Raw genomic sequence first — 18,265 nt, forward strand, 5'->3', positions numbered from 1 at the left:
GTTTTTAATTTTTTTTTTTTTTTTTTTTTTTTTTTGCGGTACGCGGGCCTCTCACTGTTGTGGCCTCTCCCGTTGCGGAGCACAGGTTCTGGATGCACAGGCTCAGCGGCCATGGCTCACGGGCCCAGCCGCTCCGTGGCATGTGGGATCTTCCCAGACCGGGACACGAACCCGTGTCCCCTGCATCGGCAGGCGGACTCTCAACCACTGTGCCACCAGGGAAGCCCCTGTTTTTAATTTTTGCAAATAATTTAGTGTTGGCGTTAAGAGAATACAGATGAATTCTCGTATCTGCCTTTCATTCAGTTAGTTGTGATATTACATGTCATGTAGCTTCTGGAAAATGCTCTTGTGTATCTTTGAGGGCATGAGAGTGAAAAGGGTGAATAAGGTCTTAACATTATTATAAAAATGGTTTTGACCTTGCATATCCCATGAAAAAGTCTTGTAAATTCCCAGGGGGTCCCAGGCCACACTTTGATAACTCCTTTTCTGTCTGGTTGCCTGGGTGTTCTCTTAGATATCTCTTCTCCCAACCATCACACATATCTCCTGTGTCACCAAGTCTTAATGATTCTACCTCCTTAATGCCTCTTGGGTCAGAGTCCCCTCATTCTACAGCCAGAATGCTTATCTGATCTTTTCCCTACTTGGTATCTCTGCCTCTATTTTATCTTCTTTCTCACCCATCCACATTGTAGCAAAAGTAATCTTTCTAAAATAGAAATATGATCATATAACTACTTTCTGAAAGTCCTTTACAAGTTTCCCATTGCTTTAGTTAGTACACAAGATGTTTTATGATCCTGTTTCCACTAACCTCTAGCTTCTTCTCCAAACACTTTTCTGTGAGTACTTTATACTATAGCTTTCTTTACGCAATACTTGCAGTTCTGAGAAAGCATCATGGTGACCCATCCATCTGTGTTAATGATATTGTTGGGTTCACAGTATGTTCCTGGCACTGTTCTAAGTACTTTACATATATTATCTCATTTAATCTTTACACAGTCTTCCAAAAGAAGTACTTTTACCGTTTTATTTTGTAGATGAGGAAACTGGGATTTAAAGAGATGAAGTAACTTTCCTCAAATCATCTACTTGTTAAATATAGAATCTAAGTCTGTTTCTCCACTTCTCTATTTGGCTAAATACTGTTTGTCCTTGAGGATTATTAGGCTTAAGCATCCCCTCCTTCTGGAAGTCTTTCCTCCAGTGTGATTTAGATGACTCTTCCTTCTATTTCCATTTAACCTTGTGAGCAGCTCTAGCTACCATTTAACATATTAGAATTTACTTATTTGTCTCCTGCGCCATTGATTTTCCTGGTAGGTACAGGAAGGGAACTTCATTCCTCTGGCACAGGAAAATTAGTCTGCGTCCCAGAATATTTATTTCTAAAAGGAAAATGCATGTTGAGGGCCTTAAAACCTAATGTCACTCTGGACCTACTTATTCTGTTCATTCTATGTAAGCAAAGCCCTCAGTTTCAGAGAAACTATAAAACAGATAATAATATTTCTATATTAATTCTTCCAAATTTAAAAAAGAGTATCCCTGATCTTGTATTGGTTTAGAGGAGACTAAATAACAACAACAAAATAATAGCTAACATTTATTTAAAATATTTTCCATGTATCTAAGCATTTTACCTGTATATTAACTCACTTTAGTATTTACAACCCCATGAGATAGTTATTATTAACCTTTGTTTTACAGATAAGGGAAACTGAGGCACCAAGAGGTTAAGTAACTTATCCAAGATCACACAGCTTGTAAGTGGCAGGTGGGGAAATCAAATCTCTAAAAACTATACTGTGCAGAATACTGAATCTTTTTAACCCAGGAGCCCATATTTGTAGTCTTTGTTAGGTTAAAGGTAAGTGAGGATTAGAGGTAAAATTATATGGCACAACTCTAGTGTTGTGATCTTATAGAAAAAGATGATTTACTATAGATTTTTTAAAATGTGTTTTCTTTTAAAGCACCATCTGTTTAGTACGAATGAAAGGATCTTTCAATGTTATCATTATTACAAAATTAATATCATAGTTCTGAGCTTTCTGCCCAATTAATTCCTACTTTCCCAGTGAATAATAGCAACAAAAAGTTTCACATTTTAGTTGAGACTTAGGAAGCTGATAATCATTTTTATTCTCCTAGCAAGTTACATTGGTTAATTCCAGAATCCTGTTTTCTTTGTTAGATACATCTGCCCTCCCCCCATCCCTTAAGCATTGCTGTGGATGTTTAATTTTGAGAATGCTAATTAGCTTTAGTAATTATACACCTTGAGGCATGTCTAGACATTTATAGCTTTGTGTTTTTGGTCTAGAATAGGATGTGTTGGAACTTTTTGGCTTTTGTGTCTTTCTTTTTTTTTTAAAGAAAGCTTTGAATTTAGTTTAGGGAGGAGTTATGTTAATCTAAGTTCAGTCATGGAATTTAGGGCTATTGCTAGTTTATTTAGCCAGTATCCAGGAATATCATACTTGTCTTTTGCTAATAGTATTTTGAAGTCACCAAAAGTAGTTTTTCTTTAAGATGATGCTTTATGTTGTAGATGGAATCAGACCAATGTGGAGGATATAATTTTATTAAAATAAGCACCCAGCCTAGTTTGGGGATTTGTGTGAATCAGAAAGCACAGCCACAACAGGTCCCCCTTGTCGACACACTTTTAATTCTCAGTTATGCAGGATATGCTGCTGAGGTATCTTTTTATCAGCCATCGTTCTGTCTTATCTGAAAGTGTTATATATAATGTTGTCAAAGTTGTTTCAATCTGTTTCAGAATAGAAAATTACATACTTCTGCTACAATGTTCTAACCCTTAGTTTGAAAATGAGCATTCATCAGAGAGATAAATGGATTGATTTAAGAAAATTTAAAAACCATAATAATGTTTTTGAGAACGTGATGGGGTGTAGGATATGGTTTGTAGACTTACTTTAAAGCTCTTAAGAGTTGATAGGATCGACCTATGCCAGCCAGATTCAGCGGGGTTGCGGATAAAAGCGTGAGAGACATGCAGAAAGGTGCCTTTTCCCTAACCTGCTCTTTTGGATATCTTTCTATTATATCCCATCATATTTGGAGCCTAAAACAAAAGCTTCAGTATAATTTAGTTAATTGAATTATCCTCTCTGGTAAGATTATGTGTGAAATTACTGAGTATTATTAGTATCTCTGTGCAGGCAGGTAAGGAATCAAAGTTGAAGAGAGCAAAAATGTCCTTACATTAAAGACATACTCTAATGTTTCAATTAATTTCATTTTTAAGGAAACAGTTCTGAAATTAGAGGGAGCAGCTAAGGGAAGTAGCCATATATAAATAATTCACTTTCTGGTTATACCAGGCTTGCTTACATATGATATTGATGTTGGGGTATAAGATAACCACTCCATACTTGCTTTTTGTAGTTAATGGTTTATTAACAATGGTTTATTCATTGTGCCAGGAACTATCTGAGAGTAAGGGATATAGCAATGAAAAGAAAAGGAAAAAATCCCTGCTCTTATAGATCTTACATATTTTTTTCCGGTTTTATCAAGATACAGTTGACATATAGCTTTGTATAAATTTAAGGTGTACTGCACAATGACTTGACACATATATTGAGAAATGATTACCACAGTAAGTTTCGTTAACATTCATCTCCCTGTGTAGTTAGAAAAAGGGAGCTTACATTTTAGTGGGAGAAATGGTTGTAAGAAAAATAATCAATACCATCAGACTTCCATGGAATTAATGCAGAATTCCTTAAAATGAGACTTACAGATGGCTGTGTTTCGGTTGTAGTTTCTCGGAAATTGGTCTACTTCTTTGTCCTTTTAATACCTACATTGCCCATACTAAGAAGAAGAGTGGTAAAAGAGCATATAATAAATAATAGTTTCAGTTTGTCACAGATTTGCTGTGCATCAGGCACCCTGAAAAATAATTTTGAAAATTATTTAATTGCATTAAAATCCTGTGAAGGAGGGGCTTCCCTGGTGGCGCAGTGGTTGCGCGTCCGCCTGCCGATGCAGGGGAACCGGGTTCGCGCCCCGGTCTGGGAGGATCCCACTGCTCCGCAACGGGAGAGGCCACAGCAGAGGGAGGCCCGCATACCACAAAAAAAAAAAAAAAAAAAATCCTGTGAAGGAGAGTTTAACTTGCTTATTTTACAGGTCAGTAAAGTGAGGCTTACAGAGGTGATAACTACTCTGAGATCACATAGCTGGTGTGTGATACAGCTAGGCAGACCTGCTCCTAACAGTTTTAAGTCCCAGGGCAAAAGCATGAATGGAAGCACATATTCCATGTGTCTAGATATTTAAGCTATAAATCAGGATTTTAAAAACAACTGTTAGAAAAAAATTCTTTCCTCCTGCTTAGATATATTTTCATAATGACCAGAAGGCCACAATGCCTGGACTCCCCAAAGTTCTGAGATAGGATGGGATAGTACAGGGATACCCTCTAGGTCTAGTCTCCATCTACACCCCTCTCATTATCTGTCCCTTGCCCACCATTCAGACCATGGAATGTGAACAACAATGAGTATTGTCTGTCAAAAACAGAGTTTGAGAAGAGATCCACTGAAGGCCCTGGAAGTGAGCTTGGGACTTCTTGGGCAGGGCATTCTAGAATCCAGAGAATATAGTTGCAGGTGACAGAGTTGGGGGCTTCAGGTAGGTATGGCCCCTTGGTCCCATGAACATCTTACCCTGAGGGGATAGACGGGTCAGAAGAGGGTCAGAGTGGATCTGTCTAAAGTGCAAGACCCAGAATAGGCTTTCTTTACCACAGCCAAGGGTGGTACTAGCACCAGGACTCAAACCCAGGTACATTTGACCATACTGTCCTTTGTCAACAGTAAGAAAGTGTGGATTTACAGAGAAAGGACGTGATGGCTTACTGTCTGGTGAGTGGAGCAGGGATGGAAAACAGCTAGTCTGACTATGTTATGTCATGCTTGGAGAAGTGCTTCAGATGGATCATGTTTTCAATGAGCCAGTCTGTTTCACCTTTGAAAATACTATTTAGTGTTTACTCTTAGACTCTAGGGAATTTAAGAATTGAAAAACAGGGACTTCCCCGGACCTCCAGTGGTTAGGACTCCACGCTTCCACTGCAGGGGGCATGGGTTCGATCCCTGGTCAGCGAACTAGGATCCCACATGTCGCATGGCCAAAAAAAAACAGAAAAGAATTGAAAACAAACAAACTTCATCTGTTCAAAGTGCATTCTGGTCTTTCTGTAGTTTAAGTTGAATGGCACAGTTATGAAGAGACATATACAATTTTTCTTCTAAAGATGGGTGAGGCAGAAGCATATTGGTCTGTTTATGTTTTGGGCTGGAGTTTACATTGAACAAGAATTTCTTCAGTACTGTTTGTTTTGCTTAGTTAGAATGAAGCATTTATAAAAGGACTAGATTATGGTTTCTGTTGTATTTTATATCATACGTTAAAGGTAGATTAGGCATCATTATATAGTCTTAAAATTTTCAGTTGTCTGAAATTGATCTCAGAATTAGGAAGAGAGTGATATATATTTTGGTGGCTGTGAGGAAATGAAGTTTGGATGTAGAATGTTATGTTTTCATCACACAAATTGTTGAGTTTGTGGGATACGTCTGGGTTCTGATCATTCTTATAGTCCTCAGGACACCAGTTTTAAGGATGACTGTCCAGCCATACTATTCATCAGACCCCATACTTGAAGCATTCTTGAGTAGGTTGAAACCTGCACAATCCACATGAACCCATGACCTTGGACTATCCTCATCTAATTATAAATTTGTCGTGTTTTTTTTTTTTTTGGCCGCGGGATCTTAGTTCCCCCACCAGTGATGGAACCCCAGGCCTCAGCAGTGAAAGTGCTGTGTCCTAACCACTGGACCGCCAGGGAAGTCCCAAATTCTTTGATTTTATCAGACTTAGAGTTTAATTTAAATATGGAAAGAACATAATCATGGCTTCTATTCAGTTTTCAAGGTACCCTTTTTGTTAACAGGTGAGAATCTTATGCTTGCATGTGTTGCATGATCAGCTCTGTTAAGGGTGGAAAACTGAATAGTAAAATCTTGAGTGCTGTGTACCCTCAATACTAGAGGCATAATTAGTAAGTCTAAATTGATGTTAGACCTAGAATATAGTGGTGTGAAAAATAGAATTTTAACCCCCCTTCTAATTTTTTTCTAAAAAACATGTCTTCCCTATGTCATTTGGATTTGCTTTTTTTATGATACCTACTGTTGCCAAATAGTACTATTGTTTATTACCTTTCTTGTTACCAAATTTGCCAAGTTCCTGAAAAATACTTCTTTTTTGAAAAAACAAATTAGAATTCTGGATCTGTTTTGAGTGACAGTTTCAGCAGCATCCTGTATTGCAAAGGGCTTGGGAATTTGTTGACATACATCTATTTTCCCTGACTCCCAGCTCCTCCATCTAGGCTTTATAGTCTATTTTTAAGTCTTGCTGCTGTGCTCTGTATTGCGGGAGCTCTTTTCCTGAATTATTTATCATTGTTTGGAGCTGAATGGAGCAGTATGTTTTTTCACCACTGCTCATTAGAACCCATGTGTCTGTCTTCAACTTGGTTGACAGATTTGGTTCATGTTAAATCCCACTGGTCCATCCTCGCAAGGCTGCAAGGCAGTGTGGGAACAGGCCACAATCTGTGATACATTGTAAGATCATTCAGGCTTTTAGATTATTGTTATTTTGTTTTGGCAGCAGTGGGAAAGATAGAAGCTATGCAGTGTTCTTTCCTTAGCCTCTGCTCAAAGGTAGAGGTTGTTACGCTGATTTTTGTGATGAAGCTTATTTTATGTTTTTATAGTTGTATTTTCAGGAAAGATGAGGGAGGAATCCCTACAAAAAGCACAGCATTAAATCAAGATTCAAATTTAGTTATAAATATGACCCAGATACTTAGGGGCACTTTGAAATTCTCTGGTCTTGGGGTATGGGTTGTGGGGAATTTGTTTGTTTTGTTTGGGAATATTTCTTCTCATTGCCTATTCTTTCACCGTCTTACAGATTGTAGGCTTGGAAGAAGGATGGCAAATCTAAGAGTGAGGCAATTATTTTGAATATTTCTTCCCTTTTCTATTTTCCAGTGCATCAGAACTGATGTTTCTCTTTTGTCTCCATCCAGTGTTTTTTCCTGCATCTTTTTTTTTCTCTGATGTATGAGCACTCTACTATATGTATATTCTTTACTTTTAAAAATGTTTTCCCCTTTCATATCATTGTAGGCAGAGGTAGGTGGCTGTCACTCACTTGGACAGAAGAGTAATCTTGTTTGTCCCCACTGCCCTGTTGTCCATCTCTGAGTTTGCTTGTACCTTTTTTAAAGAAGTAATGGTATAGATTTGGTTCCCATTCTTGGAGTAATGATAAGATGCTTTTATATTTTGAACCAGAACAAGCATTTTGGCCTTCTGTTGCTGCTTTTGGTCAGTGTTACTGGCTGAGAAACTGGTATCTCACTGCTCAGTGATTCCAGTTTTTATCATTATCATTTCACTACCCAGTGATAGTAGTTCTCAGCTGCATAAATCCCACATATCTCAGCAGGACCTAAGGACAGCCCCACTTACTGACTGTTTTCCTGACATTTCACTAAACTCCTTTCTTTGGACTGTGTCAGCCAAGTTGAACTAAACTAAATTTACTGTCTTTCCCCTTGTGCTTTTGCTCTCCTCCAAGTTATCCTGACTCTCTTCTTTAGCAATACATTTCCATGATTTCTTGAAAAATCCAGTGCAAAACTATGTTCTTTGGGAAACTTTCCATGGTTCAAACTACCCAACTCTTATTAATTTGTATGTACTCCTAGTTTTTGTAGTTATTGGGGCTTCTATTTTCAGGTTACTGATGATGTAAAGTATAGTCCCTGAACTCTAGGAGGACTAATCTTAGGGGGGAATCAGAGATGAATGGACTTAATTTTTCTAATTATTTTGAACTCTTTTGGTTTTAAATTTCACATATGTATTTTTAAATTCCAGATTTCAATTGTAAGAGCAAGAGCAAGTGTCTTGTTTTCCATAGAAGAAATCTGATGAACTGTTCCTACTGCTTTCGGCATGTAGTAGACAGCCGCCTGCCTTAACATGAGGCAGTCTCATTGGATAATAGGTATCAATATAGGGAAAGAGGGATCCTAAGTATTGGATATTCTCTCTTTTGTATCTTTTATAATGGTAAGAATACTAAGACTTTACAGTCTTACTTGGAATTATATTTTGGAGACTTAAATGACACAGATTACAGACTGAATGTCCAAAAGACATGCTTGGTTTGTAGCCATCCAAGTTTTGTCTGCATAACGAAGTTAGAGCCTATTTATTACCTGCATGCTAGAAGGGTGGCTTACCTGAGCATAAAGTCTATCCCTGACAGTCCTATGGTATAGCTGTACATTCTTAATAGATTTGAGTTTGTATTAGTTTACTGTGAAAGTCTTTTAGGTGACATTCAAACCCAGAATTGCATATTATCTGCAGGGCTGTTAACCTCATTTCCAACCCCCCCATGACACTTTGCATGAGAGTTGAGTTTACCTTAGAAATCTTATTTCAGATCTAGGGTCACTGACCTTTTAAGAAGTGGAGCTATGTTTCATTTTCCTGACACTTCTTAGATCATTTGATGGTGTTAAGGTGCTGGGTAGGGGTAGGGGGTAGGAGAGTGAGATCTGGTAGCTTGAAAGTTCCTGGATGAAGACTAGGAGGAAAGCTACTTGAGGATGCTTATTTGCTTAACCCTTCTATATGAAATCAATCTCCTGACCACTTATCTTGCCTTCTTAGCCCCACCACAGCCACATAAGCTGAATTCTCATTCCCAATGCTGCTAACTGTGTGCAGAGTTAGGGAATGGTCTCCAAGCCTGCCCTTACTTCTGGCACCAATTTCAGAGTTTGGGGATCCCCAGGACCACTCTTGGGTTCAATAATTTGCTAGAAGGACTCACAGAACTCACTAAAAGGTGTTCCACTCAAAGTTATGGTTTAGGGCTTCCCTGGTGGCGCAGTGGTTGGGAGTCCACCTGCCGATGCGGGGGACACGGGTTCGTGCCCCGGTCTGGGAGGATCCCGCATGCTGCGGAGCAGCTGGGCCCATGAGCCATGGCCGCGGAGCCTGTGCGTCCGGAGCCTGTGCTCTGCAACGGGAGAGGCCACAACAGTGAGAGGCCCGCGTACCGCAAAAAAAAAAAAAAAAAAAAGTTATGGTTTATTTCAGCAGAAGGATGAAGATTAAAATCAGCCAATAAAAGAGACGCATGATACAGAGTCCATGAGGGTTCCAAATGCTGAGCTTCTGGTTGTCCTTTCCCAGTGGAGTCATGGACAGCATTAACTCTTCCTGGCAATGATGCGTGACAATACACATAGACTACTGCCGATCCAAGAGGCTCACCCAAGCCTTGGCGTCCAGAGTTTTTACTGGGACTCCATCATCCCATAGATGTGGTTGATGGCCTATGTAGTCAACCTTAGTCTCCAGCCCCTCCTCAGATGGAGCTAATACTATGTAACAAAGTATTGTACAAAGTCCCCACCATAAATCACATTGTTAGGCTATCTGACACAGCTCAAGGCCCCCCAGTAAACAAAGACTCTTATCAAGCAGGACATTCCAGCAGCTTAGGATTACTTCCAGAGTTCTAAAGGCAAAAACCATAGTTCTTTTGGGGCAAGGTTAAATTCTTTACGACATACTGTGCCTTAGGCCAACCAAGAAAAAGGGGAAGGGAACTAGTTTAAATTTTTAATTTTTTTTTTTTGGCTGCATCGCACGTGGGATCTTAGTTCCCCGACCAGGGATCAAGCCATGCCCCTTGCAATGGAAGCGCGGAGTCCTAACCACTGGACCGCCATGGAAGTCCCTAGTTTAAATTTTTTGAACCACGTAAATTTATTTTCTGGTCAAAAAGTTAAATATATATAAATTGAATTTTTTTAAAAAGTAGGTGCAGGGCTTCCCTGGTGGCACAGTGGTTGCGCGTCCGCCTGCCGATGCAGGGGAACCGGGTTCGCGCCCCGGTCTGGGAGGGTCCCACATGCTGCGGAGCGGCTGGGCCCGTGAGCAATGGCCGCTGGGCCTGCGCGTCCGGAGCCTGTGCCCCGCAACGGGAGAGGCCGCAGCGGAGGGAGGCCCGCGTACCACAAAAAAAAAAAAAAAAAAAGTAGGTGCAAGTTGATGGAGCTCCCAGGCACCTGAGAGAAGCAAATTCAGATCATCTTTGGTGGAATGTACCTCAACCCTAGCTTCAAAGAATTCCCAGAGATAGATTACCAACAAATATGAGCTAATAATAATAATATCACAAGTAAACAAGTCACTATGAGCAAGTGTCAGCAGAAACAATTGATCCAGACCCACAGAAACTTCAGATATTGGGATTATTTGCTATAGAATGCAAAATAAGTATTTTTAATGAAGTAGGAGTGTGAATAAAAACTATGATTAACAAAGAAGAGGAAAAAAGCAACACTGGTTCCTTTGTAAAATAAGCCATTAAATATTTTAGAAGTAAAAAAATATAATTCAAAGTTTAAAACTCAGTACAAAAGAACTTGTACTTCTGGTCATGGTGGAATAACAAGAAGTTGATTTATGCCCCTGCCTTAAACAAATAAATAACTGTACAAAATGTATTTTAGAAACTGCTTTCAGATATTGGACAAAGGGTAGCAGAGAACAGTGATACCTGAAAGATGGGAAAAACAAACAAGTTGAGCCCTATCATGGCCCCACATTCCACCTAAAGAAAGTTTCCAGGCTACAGCAGCTAGGATGGGAAGGGATACCCAAACAGAGCTGGCAGTCTCCCTGAATTGAGGAGACAGAGGTAAAAGTTCGGGGAAGCCAAGGCAGCTAGAATTTGTGGGCAGAGGGCTTCATAGGAAAGAGAGCAACAGAGATTTGCAGGAGTTTCCCCTAAACCTTCATGGTCCAGTACAGTAGCTACAAACCACATGTGGATATTTAAATAAAAATTCAGTTCCTGGGCTTCCCTGGTGGCGCAGTGGTTGAGAATCCGCCTGCCGATGCAGGGGATACGGGATCGTGCCCCGGTCCGGGAAGATCCCATGTGCCGCGGAGCGGCTGGGCCCGTGAGCCATGGCCGCTGAGCCTGCGCGTCCGGAGCCTGTGCTCTGCAACGGTAGAGGCCACGGCAGTGAGAGGCCCGCGTACCACAAAAAAAAAAAAAAAAAAAAAAAAAATTCAGTTCCTCCGGTGCATTAACCACATTTCAAATGCTCAGTAGCCACAGTTTCATCACCACAGAAAGTTCTATTGGATTTTTACTGCCTTAGACTCTTTAGCTGAGTGTCAGTTCATGATTAATGAGGAAACTAACCCAAGGCCAGAAAAAGATCATTAGAAAGCGTTAGTCGGAACTGGAATACAGGGCCATGAATATTTTGTTTCCACTAGCCAGCACAGAAGCCACTCTGACATCTGGGACATTGAGTGGAGTCCTTAGAAGGGTACTGCCTTAGTAATGGTGCCAAATTAGCCACAGTTTAAAGGATTTTCCTAACAAAGTAGAAAAGCAAGCTTCAGAAGGATCAAATTGTTTTCAAGTCACTGATTAGTAAAACAAAGTTCAAAGTTAAAGAAATTTAAAGAAAAACTCTAGCAGCTAACAATGCAAAATTTACAATGTTTGGCATCCAATTACAAATTGTCAGGCCATACAAAGAAGCAGAGAGTATAGTAAATATTGAGTAGAAAAACCAGTCAATAGAAATAATAGATGACGGACTTAGACAAGGATACTGTAGCTGCTTTATTCCATAGGTTCAAAAAGCTAGAGGAGAGATTGCGCATGTTAAGTAGAGACATGGAAGATATAAAAATAACTCAAATAAAACTCCTGAAGATGAAAATTGCAGTGGCAGAAATGAAAAATATAGTGGACAGGATTAATAGCAGATAGGCATTGCAGAAGAAAAAAATTAGTGAACTTGAAGACATAGCAATAGAAGCATCCAAAATGAAACATAAGAAAAAGATTGAAAGTATAAATATACAGGGATAAGAGAATAATGAATTAGTGAGTGGTGGGACAACATCAGAGAGCCTAAGAATACATATAATTGGAGTCTCAGGAATGTGGGAGTGGGCACAGAAAAAATATTTGAAAAATAATGGCTGTATGTTTTCTAAATTTATTGAAAACTATAAACTCACAGATCCAGAAAGCTCATTTAAGGTTTTCTCTTCACTGATTTTAAGCAATTTGATTATGATATGCTTTGGTATAGCTCTCTTCATGATTTTTTTGTTTTGGGTTCTTTGAGCTGCTTGGTTCTATGAGAACCCAAAACAGAAGAATCACGAAGAGAGCTGTACCAAGGCACACCTTAATCAAATTGCTCAAAACTAGTGAAGAGAGAGTCTTCAAAGCAGACAGGAACAAAACCAAAAACAAACCCCTCCCAAAACACTATATACAGAGGTGTTATGGGCTGAATTCTATCCCCCTAAATTTGTATGTTGAAGCTCTAACCATAGCACCTCAGAATGTGACTGTATTTGCAGAAAGGACCTTTAAGGAAAGGGCCCTAATCCAGTCTGACTGGTGTCCTTATAAGAAGAGGAAATTTGGGCCCTCAGAGGGACACCAGGGGCATGGAGGCACAGAGGAAAGACCGTCCGAGGACACAGTGAGAAGGTGGCCATCTGCAAGCTAAAGAGAGAGGCCTTAGGAGAAACCAAACCTGCTGACATCTTGATTTTGGAGTTCTAACTTCCAAAACTGTGGGAAAACAGATTTCTGTTGTTTAAGCCACCTAGTCTGTGGTGTTTTGTTATGGCAGCCCTAGCAGACTAATAAGGTAAGAAATACGGCAAAGTTTTCATCAGAACCATTGCACGCTATAAGATATTGGAGTGATAACAAATTTCTAAATGAAAAAATCCTGTAAACCTTTGGAGTGATAACAAATTCCTAAATGAAAAAAACCTGTAAACCTTAAATTGTATATGCAGTGAAAATACCTTTCAAAATTGAAGAGGATGGACTTCCCTGGTGGCGCAGTGGTTAAGAATCTGCCTGCCAATGCAGGGGACACGGGTTCGAGCCCTGGTCCGGGAAGATCCCACATGCCGCGGAGCAACTAAGACCGTGCGCCACAAACTACTGAGCCTGCAATCTAGAGCCCGTGAGCCACAACTACTGAGCCTGCATGCCACAACTACTGAAGCCCGCGCACCTAGAACCTGTGCTCCGCAACAAGAGAAGCCACCACAATGAGAAGCCTGCGCACCTCAACAAAGAGTAGCCCCTGCTCGCCACAACTAAAGAAAGCCCATGCGCAGCAACAAAGGCCCAATGCAGTGAAAAATAATTAATTATAATTATTTTTTTAAAAAAAACCAGAAAATTGAAGAGGAATATGTGCAGAATGGGCAAATCTCCAGAGTCAGAAGGTACATTCATGGTTGCTTAGGGCCAAGTATTGGGAGAAAATGGGAAGTTATTAATGATGCATATAGGGGTTTCTTTTTGGGGTGGTGAAATGTTCTAAAATTGATTTTGGCGATGGAAGCCCAGCTCTAAATATACTAAAAGCCATTGAGTTGTGTACTTTAAATGGGTGAATTGTATGCTATATGAATTATACAAAATACAAATAATGAAGATGAAATAAAGCCTTTTAAAAATATGCAAGAGCTGATAGAAGTAATCACCATCAAACTACCACTATAAGAAATGTTAAAGGCAGGAGAAAAATATGCCAGTTGGAAATTTAGATCTATGTGAGAGAATGAAGATGATCAGAAATCTATGTAGAAAATATTAGAGTTCTCATATTTGAAAAAGGCCACTTAAAAGATAATTGGCTATTTAAAACAAATAATAAAACTGTGTTGTGGGATTTATGACATGTAGAAATAAAACGTATGACAGCAATTGCCCAAAAGATTGGGAGAAGTGAAATAGAAGTATACTGTTCTAAGGTTCTTATAGCATGCAAAGTGGTATATTACTTGATGGTACACTGTGATAAGTTGAAGATGTATACCCTAAATCCTAAAAAAAAAACACTTTTAAAAAGAAAGCAGAGAGGTATAGTTAATAAGCCAGTAAAGGAGATAAAACTGAATCATAAAAATGCTTAATTAATATAAAAGATGTCCAAAAGGGGAAGATGAACAGACTGGACAAATAGAATACACAAAGCAAGATGGTTGATTTTAATCCAACAATATCAATAATCACATTAAATGCAAATGACCTAAACACTGTAATTAATAGGTGGAAATTATTAGATTTCATTTAAAAGCAAGACCTGGTTGGGTGCTGTTTACAAGAAACCCACTTTAAATACATTTAAAGACACAGACTAAAAGTACAGGGATGGGAGAAGATATATTATGCATACAGTAATCGGAAGAAAGCAGGAGTTACTATATTAATATTAGACAAAGTAGGTTTCAGAACAAGGATATTACCATGGATATAGAGGGGTATTTCATGATGGAAAGAGGATCAGTTCTTCAAGAGGACTAACAATTGCAAATATTTATGCATTCAATAACAACTTCAAAATACATAAAGCAAAAGTAATAAAACTGAAAGGAAAAATAGGGAATCCACTGGTATAGTTGGGTATTTCAACACTGCTCTCTCAATAATTGATAGAACAGTTAGACAAAAAATCAGTAAATAACTTGACCTAGTTGACATTTATAGAACACTCCACCCAACAACATCATGATACATATTCTCTTCTAGTGTTCACATAATGTTTACTAAGGTAGACCATATTCTGGGCCATAAAAGTAGTTTCAATAAATTTATGATTTAAATTATACAAAATACATTCTTTATCATAAAGGGAGTAAATTAGACCTCAGGAATAGAAAAATATCTGGCAAATTCCCAAATTAGACACTGGAAATTTGGAAATTAGATACTGAATTAGATATAGTACAAAGAAGAACAAGAGAAATTAGAAAAAAAAATTTTAAAGAATGAAAATGAGAACATGACATAGCAAAATTTGTGGGATGCAGTACTTAGAAGGAAATGTATAGCATTAAATGCTTATATTAGAAAGTAAAAAGATCTAAAATCACTGACCAAAGCTTCCACTTTAAGAAATTAGAAAAGCAAACTTAACTCCAATTAAGCAGAGGAAAGGAAATTGTAAAGATCATAGCAAAAAAATCAGGAAACAGGGACTTCCCTGGTGGCACAGTGGTTGAGGATCTGCCTGCCAATGCAGAGGCCACAGGTTTGATCCCTGGTCAGGGAAGATCCCACATGCTGCCAAGCGACTAAGTCCGTGAGCCACAACTACTGAAGCCCATGTGCTGTAACTACTGAAGCCCATGTGCTGCAACTACTGAAGCCCACACGCTCTAGGGCCCATGCTGTAACTACTGAAGCCTGCGTGTCTAGAGCCAGTGCTCTGTAGCAAGAGAAACGCACTGCAATGAAGAGTAGCCCCTGCTCACTGCAACTAGAGAAAGCCCGTGTGCAGCAACGAAGACCCAACGCAGCCAAAAAAAAAAAAAAAATCAGAAAACAGAGAATATCAATGAATTCAAAAGCTGTTTTTTAAAAACAATTAACAAAATTGATAAACTTTTAGCCAGACTTAGAAAAGGAAGAGAGAGCACGTTACCAATATCACAAATGAGAGATGGGACATTACTGATGTTTCTACAGCCGTTATAAACATAATAATGAATACCACAAATCATTCTATGCCAGTAAATTTGACAATTTAGATTAAATGGACAAGTTCCTTAAAAGACACAAATTGCTAAAGCTCAATCAAAAAGAAACAGATAACCTGATATCTATTAGAGAAATTGAATTGTAGTTTAAAACTTTTCCACAGAGGAAGCTCCAGGAGGAGAGGGCTTCACTGCTGAGGTCTACCAACAATTTAAGGAAGAATTTATGTACCATTTCTACATAAACTTTTGAAAAACTCAGATGAGGAGGGAGTACTTCCCAGCTCATTTTTTGAGCTGAACTTTACCCTGATACCAAAACCAAAGACATAAGAAAACCACAGACCAACATCTGTTATGAACATAGATGCAAAATTTTAGTAAATTGAAGCCAACGATTTATAAAAATGACAATACAGTATGACCAGGTAGGGTTTATCCCAGCAATTAAAGGTTGGTTTTGCATTCAAAATTCAAAGTGTCATTCACTGTATTAATAGACCAAAAAAGAAAATAACATACGTTATCTGAAAAGATATAGGAAAAGCATTTGAGAAAATTCAACTTCCTTTTGTGTTAAAAATTCAACAGATTAGAAGGGAACTTCTTCAATATGATAGACGGCATCTTTTTTTTAAAAAAGTTTTTTTTATTTACTTATGTGGCTGCGTTGGGTCTTAGTTGCAGCACGCAGGATCTTCATTGCAGTGGTGTGCGGGCTTCTCTCTAGTTGTGGTGCACGGGCTCCAGAGTGTGCAGGCTCAGTTGCCTCGTGGCATGTGGGATCTTAGTTCCCCGACTAGGGATTGAACCCGCGTCCCCTGCATTGGAAGGCAGATTCTTAACCACTGGACCACCAGGGAAGGCATCTTTGAAGAACCTGCAGTAAATACTATACTTAATGATGAAATACTGAATTCTTTGCTCCTAAGAACAAGAACAAGGTGTGAATGTTTGCTTTCACCACTTCTTTTCAACATAGTACTGGTGATTCTCGCCAGTGCAATAAAACTGTTTTCTCACTGCAGAGGAAATCATCATGTATATAGGAAATCATAAGGAATTAAATTAAATTTAGGATGGTTGTACGATACAGTCAGTATATGAAAATTGTATCTACTTGGAAGAGCAATCTGAATTGAAGTGGATGAAACATACCATTTACAAATAACATAAAAATATGAAATTCTTAGGGCTCAGTTTAACAAGACACATGCAATAACTGTATACTGAAAAATACAAAACATTGCTTATGGATCAGACTCAATATTGTTAAGATTTCAGTTCTTCCCAGATCTATAGATTCAACACAATCCCAGTCAATTTATAGGCTGACTCTAAAACTTACCTGGAAACACAAAGGGTCTAAAATAGACAAAAGAAATTTGAAAATTAAGATCCAAATTGGAGGACTTTTACTACCTGATCTCAAGACTTATTATAAAGGTTTAGTAATTAAGATAGTGTGGTATTGGCGTGAAAGTAAACATATAGATCAATGGAAGAATATAGAAGTCCAGAAATAGATCCACACTTCTATGGTCAGTTGAGTTTTGATAGTTCCCAAAGCATTTCAGTGGGGAAAGGGTATCTTTTTAGTAAGTAGTCCTTAAATAATGAGATAACCATTGTAAGAGAGGAAAAATCTTTTTTCCTTCTACTCTTCTAGGTTCTCAGTTGGCTCTCTTTAACAAAAGACATGTTAACAAGAGAAAAATATGTTCATTAACATGTGTATCTCATATATACATGGGGCTCTTGAATGAGTAACTCAAAGGTTCAGTTAGAACTTAGGTTTATATAGCTTAACAAAGGAACAATAAATTTTTAGAGATGTGACAAGACAAAGGAAAAGGACCTTGAGTCTCTGGGGGCAGCAAATTGTGGGAAAGCAAACACTAGTTAGTGAAGATTGTTTTGTAGAGTCCTCTGGTGCCATCTCCAGACTGGTAAGCGTTGTCTCATGTGATTAACTTTTGTCTTTCCTGGTAGAGAGAGGAGGAGGACACCTTTGTAAATTTAACTCCTGCTTTTAGGCAAATACAGGGAGGGCAGAGAGCTTTTCTTGCATCTGTTTTTCAGTTGCCTTCTCCTCAAAATAATCTTTAGAAGTGGCACTTTGGGGGGTGGCAAATTCTGCTACCTTTCACCACATTGAAAAAAAACAAAACATACAAAAAACTCTAACCTTAATTGACACCATCAAAAAATTAACTCAAGTGCTTGCTTCGGCAGCACATATACTAAAATTGGAATGATACAGAGAGGATTAGCATGGCCCCTGCGCAAGGATGACACACAAATTTGTGAAGCATTCCATATTTTGGGGGTTTATTCCAGGAATGCAAGGATTCTTCAATATACGCAAATCAATCAATGTGATACACCGTATTAACAAATTGAAGGAGAAAAACCATATGATCATCTCAATAGATGCAGAGAAAGCTTTCGACAAAATTCAACACCCATTTATGATAAAAACACTGCAGAAAGTAGGCATAGAGGGAACTTTCCTCAACATAATAAAGGCCATATATGACAAACCCACAGCCAACATC

General features: G+C 38.7%; 1 protein-coding gene and 1 non-coding gene across 2 annotated transcripts in view; both read left to right on the forward strand.

The window, feature by feature from the left end:
• Nucleotides 1-18,265, forward strand: part of R3HDM2 (R3H domain containing 2) — a 169,321-nt gene that overhangs the window by 68,463 nt on the left and 82,593 nt on the right. The gene's annotated exons all lie outside the window — the stretch shown is intronic.
• On the forward strand, nt 17,927-18,033 carry LOC112064727 (U6 spliceosomal RNA). Its single transcript, XR_002891629.1, has one exon. It is a non-coding gene; the product is annotated as a U6 spliceosomal RNA (small nuclear RNA).

The sequence above is a fragment of the Physeter macrocephalus genome, chromosome 6 (genome assembly GCF_002837175.3).
Source record: "Physeter macrocephalus isolate SW-GA chromosome 6, ASM283717v5, whole genome shotgun sequence".
NCBI classification, from domain to species: domain Eukaryota; kingdom Metazoa; phylum Chordata; class Mammalia; order Artiodactyla; family Physeteridae; genus Physeter; species Physeter macrocephalus.